Raw genomic sequence first — 18,887 nt, 5'->3', positions numbered from 1 at the left:
GAGGAAACTGGTCACTCTCAAGTTAGTTGTATTGTAGGGTCAACATAACAATGTCAGATAGCGTATTGTGCAATTAAATATGCTCCTCTCTTGGGTTAATTCCTTGAATTTCGAGTCTAAATTGCACAACTCGGTGGCCAGTTTCAATGAGTACAAATATTTTAATATCCTCATGCAAAAGTTTTTAATAGCTTTACAATAATTTTTAAAGACCTTAAGGGGCTCCGGAAAGGCTCAAAATCATGAAAAGTTCAATTTTTACTTTTTTGCGTTTTCTGAATCTGCAGACTGTTACCTTTTATTAGATATATAATTTATTCAATTCCGAAGACTACAACTATTTTTAAATTTTTTTTGAAATGTGTTCTACATGGGCGTGACCCACTGTGGCGCTGTTAAACTGCTGTCAAATGGTGTTATTAACGTCCGTGTTCATCAGGTACATTTTAGTGATGTGAGATAAAGTATGTGTTGTGGCTAACCTGTGATGGTTCAATATATATCGCTGGTGTGATTGTCGATTGTTTCATGTTTATTTACTCTGTCGTTATCTCGAAAATATTCGTAATTAATTCTGTTTCTTGAGTCTCTGTTTTGTTGAAGTATAATAATGAGTAAAAGTAAAGTTATTAGAAATCCTCTGAAGGCTTTTAAGAAAAGGAGAAATGTTGGAAAGCCAAAGGTATGTGTTATTACTGTAAACAATAAAGACGATAACCAAGTGAGTGAACCTAACCTCTCAAGTACACCTGCCCATAGCAGTCAAAGTGGGAAAGAAAATACTTCACAGAAGAAGCTTGGTTCAATGAGTGAAAACTATGAATGTTTTATGGGCGAATCGGATGTGAATGAAATATTTGATATGTCGGTTCTCAAAGGAATTTTTTCAAACTGTGTAAGATGTATTCATTGTAGTGAAGTTGGTCTGGAACTCTCCATAATAAAGCACGTAGGACTTGCTAGTGAAATACAACTGAAATGTGATAAGTGTTCATACATGACCACCTTTTGGAACAGTGTTGCAGTAACTGCAACTGAAGAAAATGGTAGCAAAATCTACGAACACAACAACGAGCGATGCTTGCTTTAGACAAGGAACGCCTTCGGGTTGCAGACAGGGCTGTAAAGAGTCTAGAAATACAAGCAAGAGTAAACAGGAGGAGTAACAAGAGGAAGCTGGAGGAGGAGTTTGCAGAGGATGAAGATAATCCATCCTATGGACCTGGAATGCACTAAAAAGTTAATCCAATCTTTGTCGCTCGATTCCCAAAACTTTTATTTTCTCATACTAATTACATGTTTCCTAAGGATCTTACAAACATATTTGTTTCAAACTTTCAGTAAATGTTACACAGTACCTTCTGCATAATTTAACACAGCCTTTTTCCAAAAAACTGTATATTTTTGAATATATAAATAAAAAATTGCAAAAAAATGTTGTGAATTTTCATTACAATTGAAAAAAATCATCTTTAATAACTGAACTAAAATTTTGTAAAATCCCTGAATTAAGTTGTAGCCCATATTCCAATAAATAATCTGTAAAAAGTTCAACTTCCTACCTCAAATACTTTGTGAGGAAAGATGTAATTTATAAGCGTTATTTTAACATTGCAAGTATAGGGCGTTCCGAAGCCCCTTAAAATAATTTTAGAAAATTATCATATCAGTGGATGTCTCAGTGTTGTTTCTCCTTCTTGATTTATTGTTATACATATGTTCACCTGAAGACGTGGCTTTTTGTGCCATGAAACAGTTACTGATATAAAAATAAAGGAGTAAATACAGCTGAAGCGGTTTATTATTGTCCAGGATGAATATCCAAGACGTATGTAGAATATTTGAATTACAATCTTGGTTTTAACTGATTCTTTTAACAATGTGCTTCGCCTTCGCGGGGCATCGTCAAATTATGTATAGGGATAACAAAACAAACAAAAATTAGGTTATGCTTCCAGCTTGCACGATTCTAAATGTGAGTAAGGAATTGTTACCGACCTTAAAATTTTCGTTTCACAACGTATTATAAAACAGTAAAATTACTCTGTGCTAGATTGAAGCACGCGTCGAATCCGACGAAACCGCAGAGATCTAGTCAGAAACATCTAATGTAACATCGTGTAATCGCAGGATAGACTGCTAAATAAATACTCAAAGTGAACGAGACATACCTTAATAAAGTCGTACCAGCAGGCCTAACTGGTGCAGTGGTGGGACCACTCCTTCTTCTTCCTCTTTTCAGCAGTCACAGGTCCTGTAGACCACGCGCTGCGTAAACGATCTGCTTCCATCTTCTCCTATCTCTCGCTGTCTCTCCCTATCATGTGGGGGTTCCTAACGCTGTAACGTTCTTTTCTATGTCATCTTTCCACAGTGTGCGAGGTCGGCCTAACGGTCTTGTTGCTCGGAGAGTGCCCTTAAATGCCTTCTTAACAGTTCTGTTGGTTTCCATTCCCGCCACATGCCCAGCCTACTGCAGTCTCCTACTTATTAATTTCTGGACGATAGCAGGTTGCTTCATAAACTGATAAATTTCAGCGTTCTTTCGAAATCTCCCGATGACATTCTCCAACATAGGTCCCCAGATTTTTGTCATCACTTTTCTTTCGAAAACGTTGTTTTTCTCTTTCTTACTTGATAAGTGTCCAGCTTTCCGAATCACACAGTGCTTCTGAGCAGATGGTGGTGTTATCTATCTTCATCTTTGTGGTGACTGACAAAGCTTTACTTTTGAGTGGGCTGCTCAGAGAGAACAGACATCTTGATCCTGGGGCTATTCTGTCATTTATATCCAATGTTAGGAAGCGCGATCCGAGGTATTTAAACTGATGAACGTTTCTGAATCTAGTATGGCGATCAATTTCAAAGTGTGGATTTGGGTTTATGACTCGACTTATTTCCATATATCCTGTTTTCTCTTGGTTTGTCAAAACTCCTATTTTGCTGGCACTGTGCTGAGAGTTATCCTTCAGCTCTTCTTCTGTTTTGCTGAGTAAGACTACGTCATCTGCGTATGCCTGGAATTTTACTTCACTGTGGTCAAATCGAAGGCTATTGCATAGTTGTAAATCACTCTCTCAAACCACTTTCCAATTCAAGGTTGAAGAGACCAGATGAAAGAGCATCTCCTTGTCGTAAGCCTGTTTTGATTGGAAAGCTGGGGGATACGGATCCTCTGAACTTCGCTACTGCCTGTGAGCAATCTGCGCACAGTTGTATCATCCTAATGATGTTATTAGGCACTCTAAATTCTCGTAGTTTGTTGTATAGGCTACTTCTGTGGATGCTGTCATAGTCTCCTAGGAAATAAATGAAAAGACACAGAATGTTTTTGTTGTATTTCCAGTATTTCTCAAAGATCTGCCCTAGAGTAAACAGATTGTCACTTGTGGAACGGTTTGGTCGAAATTCAGCCTAGTACTCTTGAATAATGTTTCCTGTGTACGGCTTAATTTTGTCGAGAATGATCGTTGACAGAACCTTCTAGTCGGCCGGGGTCGCCGAGCGGTTCTATGCGCTACAGTCTGGAACCGCGCGACCGCTACGGTCGCAGGTTCGAATCCTGCCTCGGGCATGGATGTGTGTAATGTCCTTAGGTTAGTTAGGTTTAAGTAGTTCTAGGTTCTAGGGGACTGATGACCTCAGAAGTTAAGTCCCATAGTGCTCAGAGCCATTTGAACCACCCAGAACCTTCTGTGTAATGTTCAGTAGGCTGATTCCTCTGCAATTTCCACATTCCATTTCGTTTCCTTTCTTTGTATGGATAAAGTACTGCAGTTTTCCGGTCTTCAGGTTAAGTTTTCCAGATCATTGTGATAAGGTGATAAATTTCTTTGAGTAATTTGCTTACGTCCTCTTTTAACATCTCTGCTGATATCTGGTCCTTGCCTGCAGCCTTCTTGTTTATCAGCTTTTGAATAGTGTGTACCGCTTCCTGTACTGTAATGCTGTATTCGTCAATATTACTGCTGTTACTCTCGATCTCTGTGTAGTTGAATGTTATGTGGGAGTCAGTGCAATTTAACATTTCTGAGAAATGCTCTGTCCATGTTCCTAGAATATCTTCCAACTGCGGTAGCATTTTTTTTATTTTTATTTTTTTATCTAGGTCTCTGTGGGTTCATCTGATTCGATGCATGCTTCAGTCTAGCACAGATCAGTTTTATGGTTCTTTAATCCGTTGTAAAAGCAAAATTCTAAGGTTAGTAACAGTTTTTTATTCACGTTTAGGACCACATCCAATATTTTGCTTATTTTGTCATCCCTTTTGGTAATGTGGAGATGTCCCAAGAAGGCGAAACATGCTGATAATAAAAGAATAAGTTCCCAACAAGTCTGTTTTTAATTCAGAGGTATATGTTACATTACATCAGAATAAACTTTGACTGTCTGTAATTTTAGCGTAGGAAACCAAAGAGCTTTTAATCTGAAACAGTCGATCAGTTATCTACCGTGTTACTCTTATGTACCTTTGATGTACTGATGAGAATCGTATTATAGGTTTTAGATGCACGAGGGAAACGGCTAATTTTCGGCAGTTGTCCAAGGCAGGAGCAACACGTCAGATGAAGCAATATTCCGCTTGAGTAGCCAAGAGTAGAGGGCGACAACAAGAGGTTAAAACACCAGGGTACAGAGCAGAACAGTACCGTACGACGACTAAGCAGTATAACGTCGTAGCGGTGAGCCACATCGAATTCTGGGTTTACTTTGACGAGCATTGCCATGTACTGCGATCTTTTTCACGCCTTTGCTCACAACTGTGCCCTTAGCGGGTTCAAGGCAAACTAGAGCAACACCATAAACATTACTCAGCAATCAGCAGTTTAAATACGTGACCCTGGCTGCAACAGTCGTCTGTGTACTAAGCTGTTCCACAAACAGCAAAGTGGAACGTGAGTGTCCTCTCGTCGAAGAGGTGCTATCAGCCGAGCGCCTGGCATATAAGGAGTCCTCCTCCGGCTGTGTATTCCTCCTGCAGTTACACGTGCTAGCCTCGTCATACACTTTGGGTGAGTCGAGAGGATCCTATTTATTCTAGTGTTCAAATCTGTTACTGAGACGTTCAACATATAGCTTGTACAAGGATTAGAAAAAATATCACTAACACCGTGGTGTGAGTATGAATTTTCTGGATCTCTTCTTTGACTTATCTGTAACATACTGAAGTTGTCCTTTGCTTTCCCTTTTGCACTACATTGCGCCCAAACATCTTTAGGGCCGCCACAACGTCTGCGTTCTTTGTGGTATTGTGCTGATCTACCAACATATCACACGTCAGAGACTTTCAGCGAAGGCAAATGGTAGGTCTTTGCGTAGATGTTTTATCTTAACAACAGTGGAAAATGTATTAAAGACCACCCTTAGCTCCTGTAACTAGTATCACAGTAGCACACCGAGTTCATGGAAACACAACGTCTAATAACCACGGCAGTGGAAGAAGGGCTAAAACTGCTGATTAATACAGGAGCAGAAAGACAGCCCCTTTGGATGCTGAGTTCGCTATGAGTCTAGAGAACACACGATAATTAATTTCTTTAGCTTCTTAGTCACGTGTTGATGTTGTTGTGGTCTTCAGTCCAGAGACTGGTTTGATGCAGCTCTCCATGCTACTCTATCCTGTGCTAGCTTCTTCATCTCCCAGTACCTACTGCAACCTACGTCCTTCCGAATCTCTTTAGTGTATTCATCTCTTGGTCTCCCTCTACGATTTTTACCCTCCACGCTGTCCTCCAATACTAAATTGGTGATCCCTTGATGCCTCAGAAAATGTCCTACCAAGCGATCCCTTCTTCTAGTCAAGTTGTGCCACAAGCTTCTCTTCTCTCCAATTCTATTCAATACCTCCTCATTAGTTACGTGATCTACCCGTCTAATCTTCAGCATTCTTCTGTAGCACCACATTCCGAAAGCTTCTATTCTCTTCTTGTCTGAACTATTCATCGTCCACGTTTCACTTCCATACATGGCTACACTCCATACAGATACTTTCAGAAAAGACTTCCTGACTCTGAAATCTATACTCGATGTTAGCAAATTTCTCTTCTACAGAAACGCTTTCCTTGCCATTGCCAGTCTACACTTTATATCCTGTCTACTTCGACCATCATCACGTATTTTGCATCCCAAATAGCAGAACTCTTTTACTACTTTAAGGGTCTCATTTCCTAATCTAATTCCCTCAGCATCACCTGATTTAATTCAACTACATTCCATTATCCTGGTTTTACATTTGTTGATGTTCATCTTATATCCTTCTTTCAAGACACTGTCCATTCCGTTCAGCTGCTCTTCTAGGTCCTTTGCTGTCTCTGACAGAATTACAATGTAACCGGAAAACATCAAAGTCTTTATTTCTTCTCCATGGATTTTAATTCCTATTCCGAATTTTTATTTTGTTTCTTTTAGTGCTTGCTCAATATACAGATTGAATGATATCGGGGATGCGCTACAACCCTGTCTCACTCCCTTTCCAACCACTGCTTCCTTTCATATCCCTCTACTCTTATAACTGCCATCTGGTTTCTGTAAAAATTGTAAACAGCCTTTCGCTCCCTGTATTTTACTCCTGCCACCTTCAGAATTTGAAACAGAGTATTCCAGTCAACATCGTCAAAAGCTTTCTTTAAGTCTACGAATGCTAGGAACGTAGGTTTGCCTTTTCTTAATCTATTTTCTAAGATAAGTCGTAGGGTCAGTATCGCCTCACGTGGCCCAACATTTCTACGGAATCCAAACTGACCTTCCCCGAGGTCGGCTTCTACCGGTTTTTCCATTCGTGTTAGTATTTTGGAGCCGTGGCTTATTAAACTGATAGTTCGCTAATTCACACATCTGTCAACACCTGCTTTCTTTGGGATTGGAATTATTATATTGTTCTTGAAGTCTGAGGGTATTTTGCCTGTCTCATACATCTTACTCACCAGATGGTAGAGTTTTGGCAGAGCTGGCTTTCCCAAGGCTATCAGTAGTTCTGATGAAATGTTGTCTACTCCCAGGTCCTTGTTTCGACTTAGATCTTTAAGGGGCTGTCAGACTCTTCACGCAGTATTATATCTCCCATTTCATCTTCATCTACATCCTTTTACATTTCCATAATACTGTCCTCAACGACATTGTCCTCGTATAGACCCTCCATATACTCCTTCCACCTTTCTGCTTTCCCTTCTTTGCTTAGAGGTTGGTTTGCATCTGAGCTCTTGATTGTCGTGCAAGTGGTTTTCTTTTCTCCAAAGGTCCCTTTGTTTTTCCTGTAGGCAGTATCTATCTTACCCCTAGTCACCTATATCATTGATAAACTGACTGAGCTAAAAGGGAGAACACGAAGATTCAAATAATTAACAAATGTGCTACATCGTCAGCTGACCGCAGATTGAGTTTTTTTCATACTTTTATAAATATAAATTGACTCAAATACTAAGAAAATTACAAAAATACAAGCTTTCCTCACATACGGCACCATCATGCTAAATTTATTGAATGTTAATCTGGCAATGGAGCCAATACGGAGATAGAAACTGTAGAGGAAAAGAGTATGCGAGTTGAGCTGGAAACAGGTTGTCCACAAAAGAAGAGACTTATACAGGATAGAGTAGCATGGAGAGCTGCATCAGACCAGTCTCCTGGCTGAAGACCACAACAACAACAACAACAACGATAGCAGCAGCAGCAACCAAGGCCAGTATACCTCAAGGCTTTACATCATCAGTTGAATTCTGTTTGCTGCATCAACACGACTGGTCAATTTCAGCCATGTAGGCCATTTCAGAGCTTTGATTTTGTACTCTCGAACGATCGTGATATTTACTGTGCTTGTTAATCAGTTATAACTATATATGGCGATTTTGCTTAGTTTGGATGCAAAGTGACACTCATCGCGTTCCTTCATATTCAGTAATACACTCCTGGAAATTGAAATAAGAACACCGTGAATTCATTGTCCCAGGAAGGGGAAACTTTATTGACACATTCCTGGGGTCAGATACATCACATGATCACACTGACAGAACCACAGGCACATAGACACAGGCAACAGAGCATGCACAATGTCGGCATTAGTACAGTGTATATCCACCTTTCACAGCAATGCAGGCTGCTATTCTCCCATGGAGACGATCGTAGAGATGCTGGATGTAGTTCTGTGGAACGGCTTGCCATGCCATTTCCACCTGGCGCCTCAGTTGGACCAGCGTTCGTGCTGGACGTGCAGACCGCGTGAGACGACGCTTCATCCAGTCCCAAACATGCTCAATGGGGGACAGATCCGGAGATCTTGCTGGCCAGGGTAGTTGACTTACACCTTCTAGAGCACGTTGGGTGGCACGGGATACAAGCGGACGTGCATTGTCCTGTTGGAACAGCAAGTTCCCTTGCCGGTCTAGGAATGGTAGAACGATGGGTTCGATGACGGTTTGGATGTACCGTGCACTATTCAGTGTCCCCTCGACGATCACCAGTGGTGTACGGCCAGTGTAGGAGATCGCTCCCCACACCATGATGCCGGGTGTTGGCCCTGTGTGCCTCGGTCGTATGCAGTCCTGATTGTGGCGCTCACCTGCACGGCGCCAAACACGCATACGACCATCATTGGCACCAAGGCAGAAGCGACTCTCATCGCTGAAGACGACACGTCTCCATTCGTCCCTCCATTCACGCCTGTCGCGACACCACTAGAGGCGGGCTGCACGATGTTGGGGCGTGAGCGGAAGACGGCCTAACGGTGTGCGGGACCGTAGCCCAGCTTCATGGAGACGGTTGCGAATGGTCCTCGCCGATACCCCAGGAGCAACAGTGTCCCTAATTTGCTGGGAAGTGGCGGTGCGGTCCCCTACGGCACTGCGTAGGATCCTACGGTCTTGGCGTGCATCCGTGCGTCGCTTTGGTCCGGTCCCAGGTCGACGGGCACGTGCACGTTCCGCCGACCACTGGCGACAACATCGATGTACTGTGGAGACCTCACGCCCCACGTGTTGAGCAATTCGGCGGTACGTCCACCCGGCCTCCCGCATGCCCACTATACGCCCTCGCTCAAAGTCCGTCAACTGCACATACGGTTCACGTCCACGCTGTCGCGGCGTGCTACCAGTGTTAAAGACTGCGATGGAGCTCCGTATGCCACGGCAAACTGGCTGACACTGACGGCGGCGGTGCACAAATGCTGCGCAGCTAGCGCCATTCGACGGCCAACACCGCGGTTCCTGGTGTGTCCGCTGTGCCGTGCGTGTGATCATTGCTTGTACAGCCCTCTCGTAGTGTCCGCAGCAAGTATGGTGGGTCTGACACACCGGTGTCAATGTGTTCTTTTTTCCATTTCCAGGAGTGTATTACTGTCAGCACTTGAAAGTAGGCTACTCGACCGACGCTGGCCAGTCGCTTTCAAGTAACGAACAGTAATCTGCAGATAACAGCATCAGACTTGTAGGAATCACTGACTGCTTTTATAGATCCCAGCGCTGTTATAGCCACAAAAATACCTTGCATGCTTCAAAGAATTTGAAAAAAGTGGTTATCAACAGCGGGAGTGATCAGAAAGAACAGATCAGAAACAAGATTGAATAACTCGATGTTCGAGCAACAGGATGGTTGTAAAAATGTTGTTAACAGTTCCTGTAACAGTGGTGTAGTAGCGGTACAGAACTGGATACATTGTTGAGAAGATCTGTCAGGAGTGTTCCGATGGTAAATCTCTCTGCTCGAGTAGGGAACACACCTCTGCAGAATGTAATAAGACGAAAATTGGAGAGCATGTTTTAAATTTAAACGGAAGGTCACTAACAGATTTTTGCAGTTTCAATGACTGAAGGAACATCAAAATAGACACAGAGATATGCATCAATACTTCTAACAGAATCTTGTAGTCATAGAGCCCTCACTGGCCGCATGCTAACAAAAATGAAAGTAGCCAAATTACGATGTGGTGCAGAAGTGTGCATTAAAAATGATGTTTAAGCAAACCATTATTCATTAGTTATAAAAACAGCAATGCATAAGAAATTGCTGAAAACTAATAAAAGCAACCAAGCAGTGAAACGTACATCAAGAGAAAGTTTTGAAGTAGGATAGTACGGGAAACCAGATCAACTTTACCTTGACGGTGAAGTACGAGAAACCAGATCAACATTAGCTTGACAGTGAATTAGAAAATTTCTCATCGCATGACAACATTCAAATGGCATGGCAGAACATTACAGACAGCATAAAAAATGGCAACTCTAATGTAAGTAGCAGCGGAATTTGCGAGGTGTCGGGGTGGAAAGGTGTAAAGTTCACCTAATTTAAAAAGAAACTTTATGAGAATACCGATACACACTACCTCCCCTTGAGCTGCCACTTTTCTTATCACGCGACAGAAAAAAAGGAAATGCAGAAAAACTATTTAGCCCTGTTGGTGGACTGTTCAAGAGTTGGCACTTCCTCATAATTTATTAATAACGTGACTAATTAATAGCTGTCAACAGTATGTGATAAAGTATTAGATATTAAATGTGAATGTTGTAAGCATAGAAATGATAGAGGAATTTAGTATAACAATTATATTTATTCACTTGAGCATTTTGAAATAGTTCAGCATATGGCCCAATAATTGAATATAAAATAAAAGCATAGGGGTATAACAGAACGAGCTGTTGGCTAAGTAAAAATTCTGTCCTATGATATAATTACGGCATCCAATGATCTGTGGTGTGCATGAGCAAATTTGCGAAGAGATTCTATTACACAACAGTGATCGAATAGGGTAGCTCGTCAACGGAAACCCACATGCAAATGGTGTCTGCTGTGGCGGAAAGGTGAATGAGTACGTCGGTGAGAGCATTAGTACAAATAAACAAGTCACTACTTTGCCGGTGGAGTGAATTCCTTACCATATGTGAGATCGACTCGTTAGTGGACAGTTTTCCGCCCAGGGTTGCACTGCATGCTTACCTCAGGTATGCTGACCTAGGCGACGGTCTCCGTCCACGATGGTGACCCAATGAAATGCGAAGTACATAAGCAAACATTCCAGACCATCGAGTCCGAATGGAATCTGTCAGCCTCTACCCGGACTACCGAAACAGGATCACTCCTCATTACACCTCTAATTCACTCGTTGCTGTTCCAGAGACTTCCAAAAACCTCCCCCCCCCCTCTCTTTCTCTGTCTGTCCTCTCTCTCCCTCCCTCCCTCTGGAAGCTCAGCTCTTAGCACCTACCCAGAAAGTTAATGCGTCATGTTCCCTCCACGCCCCGATACTTCCGATTGGAGTTGTGCGCAGGATCGTACACCAATCAAATTTCGTGCATTGTACTCGGACAACCCCACCAAAACGTCCGTGAGCACCGGACTACGGAGCTCCTTCAGAATCAGACATCTAAATCAGAGAAATTTACCCTCATGATGCAAGCACCAGGCGCCGAACCGGAGGCCACCGAATTGTTGTCGGCAGCGAACCCATTTTGCGAGGGGCAAGCGGGTCGCCTGTCTTTTGCCGACTGTGTCTAAGCTCTGTGTAAGCTGTGTGTAATAAGTAAACGTAGGCTTCCGCGGCTGTTGTCACAGTCAATAAAATTCTTCTGGGTTTGAGGACGCATTGTCATCTGTCATCAGTTAGCAATACGCACTGAGGAAGGCGCCTTGCAACAGTCGCCGAAACGTCGGAATTTTAGAGATGACAATGCGGTCTCAAACCAAGAAGAATTTTATTGACTGTGTGTAAGAGTTTGCACATGATACGGTGGCCGATGCGCAGCGGTCCATAATGCTGGGCAAGTTCATTCATTTATTCGGGAGTCCGACAGCGTTTGCCCCCTTTCACCCGGGCAGTGATAACAGAATCGAGTCGCACGGCCTGCAATGTTTCTCAAACGATTCTACAGAAACGATTCGGCAAAAAAGTTTCATTTTTACATTACTTATAGCTTTATATGTCAGCTTCATATGATGTGCCCATCTTTTCGTTAATAGTCATGCTTGTTATGATATTTGTATGTAAGACATTGCCGGCCGGAGTGACCGAGCGGTTCTAGGCGCTTCAGTCTGGAGCCGCGCGACCGCTACGGTCGCAGGTTCGAATCCTGCCTCGGGCATGGATGTGCGTGATGTCCTTAGGTTAATTAGGTTTAACTAGTTCTTACGTCTAGGGGACGGATGACCTCCGATGTTAAGTCCCATAGTGCTCAGAGCCATTTGGACCATTTTTTTGTAAGACATTGCGCGAAATTCGAAAAAGTTTGCAATAAAAAATAGCGGTCACTATGATTTTCCACTTGGTGCATATTACATAATATGTTGCTGCATGTGAAATTTACCTAACATATTGAATTTTTCTTTAGATTGGATGGAAGTCTCTGTCTGTCACCAATCTCGAGAAAGTTAACCTGATATAGCACACTCATTTGCGATGGCGCCGGGCTGCCGATTAACCCAGAGTCGAATATCCACAAGATTCCACATATTTCATAAACGGTTTAACACCTGGTAACGAGATTTTGGTAAATGATAGCACACACAGAGGAGAGTATTTTGCCATATGTTTATTATGCAAAACTTCAGATTTTTTCGATGAAAGAATGTAAGCGAAATCAAGAGCTGGTGAAACGAGAAATGCCATGGGCTTTAGAACAAGGTAAGTAAAGACATTACACCTTTATAATTGCGAAATTGCGAAATTGCGAAATAAGCAATTTTCAGCATGGCCACAAGAGAATGTATAGGTTTTATTCAAAATTCACAACTCATGACGCTTCTGTGAAAGTTGCAAATGGTTAAAAAGCCGGGCGGAAATAAATCGCTGCTTTTGTTGCCTTTTCAGCAGAGTTGTTTTTAGATACTAACCGAAACAGAGGTGACAGTAGATATTTTTGAATGATCACCATGCAAGAAAGTGTGGGAGTGGAAGGGCTCCACCTAATATTTCCCCTAGAGCACCTGCCTGCAACCATCACCACCACCACTACCGCTCTACCAACTGCGCATCCACTGGCCACGTTATTCTGCGCAGACTCTACAAAACTGTGTAGTGGGAGGGTCTTGAGGGATGGCCTTTGTCGGTGACTCGCTATTCGCAGTGTCGGGTCCTTCCACGAGCTCACTACCTGACCTGCCGTACCCTCATCAGTGCACTGCTACCCACAAAATCACCACAGGCACCCACAGTCAAAAATATAGAAAGGAAACCAGTGCTAACACCCAAGTAAATGAATCAGAGCAAAGGAAATTAAGAGCTCTCATCATCCGATCACATGTTATTGTTAGACCTTACACAAACCACTTCCACCAAGAACATTTCGAGTAAGTGTCAAATTGAAAAAAAAAGCGACTTTAACTATGAAGTAATGATACTGCAAATATTATCAAAAAAAAGAAGTTTTTTAAAAACAGTTACAAAATGCAAAAGATGTACTCTTCTATAAAAGACAAGCATCGATAGCCAGGAGATAAGCTGAGCAAACAAAAATACAATGATTAATAGAAATTACATAAAACAAAATTATCTTTTCATACAGGAGAACTATGGGCATATACTGAGAGACTTGAATGAGTTGAAAATGCTTATTTCAATGCTGGAAAAGGAGTGGTTATAGTTTTTCACAGATCTGTGCCCACAAGAATCTATATTAGTAAATGGCTAAAACGGCCACCCAAACACACTTGCAGATTGCCTATCTAATGGCTGTCAGGGCCCAACAAATATTTTATTTTCCGTATTTCGTCTTCTTACTGACCACATCCAAATGTTTCAAATGCTGTCTTAAATCAGTCATTAAGAGGTATAATCTAGCGTTAGTGGTCGGGCATTTAAGTATATGCCTTGAGCCACTGTAGCTAAAAGCGCGCACATTGCCCAGACATATTCATCCTGAATATGAGGCTGAGAGTAGTTAACGACTTCCAATAAACTTTACACGTAATTCCGAACCTTATCGAAATTGTTTCTCGCTGCCGTCCCCGCAAAGAAATGATACAAAGAAAGTACCACTTACTACATTTCACTGCTCCTGGACTAAAACTTAAGCATTAGGAATGACGTTTTAATTTATTGCTTACTTATTGTTAAATCTGTTTGCAACAGGTTTTTCAGACAATTTCGGCATAGACCACTGAATGTATCTGCAAAACTACATATATCGTTGTGACACACACGAGTAATGTACATTATTTTATTAAATGTATTCCATCTTCAGTCATAGTATTTTTAACTTTTAAGTGGTGTTCAGTGTATTTCAGTGCATTAAAGGGCTATATAGGTATAATATGTGTTAAATAAGCTTCAGTTTGCAGCTAAAATTAACGGAACGACATCGTTGTTAGTATTAATGAGAAAAGCGTCTCAGGAGAGATTGGCGAGAGAAAACCTAGAGAAATAACAGAATTAAAGCATTGTGACATAGTAACCCTGTGTTTGACTACATAACACTCGTCTTAAGCATTGGTAGAAAACTTTCATATTTTATTCGATGTAACAGTTGAAGACAGTGCTACATAACTCAAATGACACGTACTTAACCTATGTTACAGTGATGTGCGGGGGTATTGAATTTCGTATTATTTCCGTTGACATAGATTAACGAAGCAAAATAAAAAATTAAAAACAGCTTAGAACTGTTAACAAGTTTAATTTATTACGTAATAAACACAACAGTTAACATGCTTGTTAAGTTAAAGGGTGTCTCAAAATACTTGTTAAACTGCTTCTATTGCTGAGTGCACAATTTATACTTCTTGATTTGTGGAGAAAGAGAGAGAGGGGAGAGAGAGACCAAAGTGTGTGGAATGACGTGAGGGTGATAGGGACTATTTATGTTTGAGTAAGTGATAAGAGAAATGTTGTTCATTCTTTCTAGTGAAACCATTGTATTAACAGTCAATCATTACTGAAAGCAGAAAGTAATCTGTTGTATTTGCTGTTTGTCTTTTTATTTAGCGTCACAGTGGGTTCGAAATTTTCTTGTCTATGTATTTCTAGCATATCTAATATATGCAGTTTTCTACCTGAATGTTGTCTATGGCACGTTTTGAGGCCTCTGTTGATGTGTGGAGGGCTGTGTGCCTTGTGACAAAGATGAGTTGCAATTGCAAATTTATGATATACATTTAGGCCTAGAGCTGATATTTTTTCATTTTGATATCGTATGGCACGTTTTCTGTCTATCCTACTCAGATAAAAAACTGGAACAGTCTGGGCATGTGAAATTTAAACATCTGACTGTTTAATTTTGTCAAGTTTGTTGTGACTGTGAGGTAGCTCATGATTTATTTTATTTTCGTTGTTATAGCCCATTTTAATGCCATTCCTTTTAAATTCATTGGCAGTTTTACAGAAAGCTCTTCCAATGAATGGAATATCTGTTAGTAATGAGAGTTTCACTCCACTTCTATTTTCTATCTTTTTTCTGTTATTAAACAGGTCATCAGTAGTGGATGATGAATATCCATTACTAGTGGCCTTTTGTTTGATTAATGCAATTTCATGACCAAGATCACGTTGTGCCACTGGGATGTTCATTGCCCTATTAATCATACTCTGTACGTTTTGTGTAGAGGGATGGAAGGAGCTTTTGTGCATAGTGTTATCTATAGCTGTTTTCTTTCTTTTTGTGGCGAAACTGTGTTTAAGAAATTTAATGTCTTGCCTGCCTCATAATCAGTTGTAAATCTGATGTTGAGATGGAACAGGCTGAAAGGTTACGCAATTGTTCTACTTCAATTTTACTGCAAATAAGAAATAAACAATGTTGTCTCTGCGTCTGTAGAGCTTAATTATTTTCCTAATATATAATTTTAACAAAGAAACTGCTTCTATAAACGATCAATACAAATGTCAGATAACAAGGTAGAGAAAGCTGATGCCATAAAATTAGTTTTTAAACTGAAAATATTTATTTTTCAACATAAGGCCATGGAGGTCCATAAGCGCTTTAATTTTTGTTGCTGTAAGTGGCTTACATTTATTTAATTTTTGTTAATGATGTCAAATATTGGCTTCATTTGGACACTGGCATATAGATTTACAATATCAAAACATCGTAGTGTAGCTACACTGTGTATCCGTAAGTGCTTGACTACCTGTGTGAATTCTCTGTTGTTCATGATGAATCTGCTGTTTTCAATGGCGTATGTGTTTTTTAGGATGTTGATCAGTTTCTTGTTTGACTGGTATGCTGAACTTTGTCTAGAATTTACTACAGGTCTATTTGGGACACCTTCTTTATGTACTTTGAGTTAGGCTCTTAAAAGCACTTGAAGAACAAACCAACAGAATGTCAAATTTAATGAAAGAAATATATCTAGTAACATCAGTCAAAAATTGAAAGAAAATAAAGCCATAACTCTTAGAGCCGATAATTGTAATGTTATAATGAAGGATGACTATGTACAAAAAAGCAGAAGACTTTTTTGTCAAAAGTGACATTAGTGAAATTAAGAAAGATCTCGCACAGTGTTTCCAAGGATAAATCAAAGAACAATGGAGAACAGCAATTTCTTCTTCACAGTTCAAGACACTAAAAATATTATCATGATGAATCCATAGGCTACTATTTTAAGAGCAACCAGGCGTTTAAGCGATCACATGCCCAGACTCACCCAGTTTTTGTACAGGTAAGATAGGCAGACCATTTGCCTTATTGTCAGCTCCAAGTTTAATGGCAACTCACCCTCATGACAGGAAACAGCCCTCCCGAAATCAAAAGGGATATCAAAATCTGCTACAGACACTTCTCAGGCAAAACGATTGTGAAAACACACTTTACCTCTTAGCAACAAATAATCCCGAGCTAATAACGAGCATTAAAACGGATACGAGGATTAATGATCACAGTGTTGTCGAAGCGAGACTGAATATTGCAACTCCCAAATCCTCCAAAATCAAACGAAAAATATACCTGTTCAAAAAAATCAGATAAAAATTCATATAACGCCTTCTTGAGAGACAATCTCAACTCCTAATTCTATGGGCCCTCTGCTATTCCTTACGTATGTAAACGATTTAGGAGACGATCTGAGCAGCTGTCTTAGGTTGTTTGCAGATGATGCTGTCGTTTATCGTCTAGGAAAGTCATCAGAAGATGAAAACAAATTGCAAAACTATTTACAAAAGATATCTGTATGCGAAAATTGGCAATTGACCTTAAATAATGAAAAGTGTGAGGTCATCCACATGAGTGCCAAAACAATTCCGTTAAACTTCGGTTATACGATAAATCAGTCAAATCTAAAGGCCACAAAGTCGACTAAATACGTAGGAATTGCAATTAAGAACAATTTTAATTGGAAAGAACACATAGCCAATGTTGTGGGGTAGGCGAACCAAAGACTGCGTTTTATTGACAGAACATTTAGAAGATGCAACAGATCTACTATGGAGACTGCCTGCACTGCGATTGTCCGTCCTCTTTTGGAGTACTGCTGAGCGGGGTGGAATCCTTATCAGATAGGATTAACAGCGTACATCGAGAAAGTTCAAAGAAGGGCAGCACGTTTTGTATCATCGAGAAATAGGGGAGAGAATGTCACGGATGTGATACAGAATTTGGGATGAGATTTGGGATGAGTATCATTAAAAGAAAGGTGTTTTTATTTGCGGCGGAATCTTCTCACGATATTTCAATCACCAACTTTATCCTCTGAATAAGAAAATATTTTGTTGATGCCGACCTACATAGGAAGAAACGGTGACCATAATAAAATAAGGGAAATCAGACCTCTCAAGGAAAGACGTAGGTGTTCGTTTTCTCCGCGCGCTGTTCGAGATTTGAATAACAGAGAATTATTGTGAAGGTGGTTCGAAGAACCCTCTGCCATGCACTCAAGTGTGATTTGCAGAGTATTGTAGATGTAGAGGTAGACGTGTGTAGCTCTAGCGATAGAAGTCTGAACTACGAAACTCACGTGGCGCGCATGCTACTGTTGTCAACTTGTGAAGAGCAGCCTAGTGTAGTTCGATATTTGTGGACCAAAGGGCATTAACCGAGTGTAACTCACAGGGACATGGGTGCCGTGTATGGAGACGACTGTATGGACCGTAGCAATGTAATGAGGTAGTGTGAATTCTTACAAGAGGGCCGTGTGAACTTAATGATACGCCACGCTCCGGGCTGCCGATAGCAGCTGCAACCGCGCAGAATGTCGTGGCTATTGAGGCAGCAAATTGAACGACCAGCATTTCGAACTGCGAACCTTTTGGCACCGTTTCCACATTTCCTATGATGCGGAGTCCAATATTGTTGATGCTACGTTGAAACTTCGTAAAGTTAGCGCTCGCAGGGCGACAAAGAAACTGTCAGACAACCACAAGGGCCTGCGAATGATGACAAGCTTGGATCACTTAACGCTTTACGCCGCAGAAAGGCGGAATTGTCACGGGTGATGAGTTGTTGGCATACCAGTTTATTCCCGAAACCAAACAGAATTCTATGCAGTGGAAACAAGCCGGTTCCCCAGCAAGAAAAAAATTAAAAGTGACTCACTCAGCTAGGAAAGTGCTTGTGACAGCATTCTGGGATATGCATGCTGTCTTACTGGTGACTTTGCTGAACACAGGACCACTGTGAATGCAGCCTACATTAAACTTTGGTTATGTGCATTATGCCCTTCGTGACAAACGCCACATTAGTGCTGACGGTGTCAAACGTCTTGATGACAAAGCTGGGTGCCATGTTGCTGCTCCTGTTTGTTAGAAAATCGCCAAATTTGGGTGGGAGATGCTTCAGCAACCACCGTACAGTGCGGATCTTGAACCGGCTGGCTTTCATTTGTTTGGCTTTCCACGAAGAAATTCCTCGCCAGCCAACGCTTTGCGTCAGATGCGGAAGTGAAATCAGTAGTCCTCAGATGCATACACACTAACCAAATGGACTTCTACGAACGGGGCATATTGAGACTGGTAGCACGGTTGGAGAAATGCGTTG

This window comes from Schistocerca serialis, chromosome 6 (assembly GCF_023864345.2).
Source record: "Schistocerca serialis cubense isolate TAMUIC-IGC-003099 chromosome 6, iqSchSeri2.2, whole genome shotgun sequence".
Classification (NCBI taxonomy): Eukaryota; Metazoa; Arthropoda; class Insecta; order Orthoptera; family Acrididae; genus Schistocerca; species Schistocerca serialis.
Note: the sequence above shows the minus strand (reverse complement) of the source record.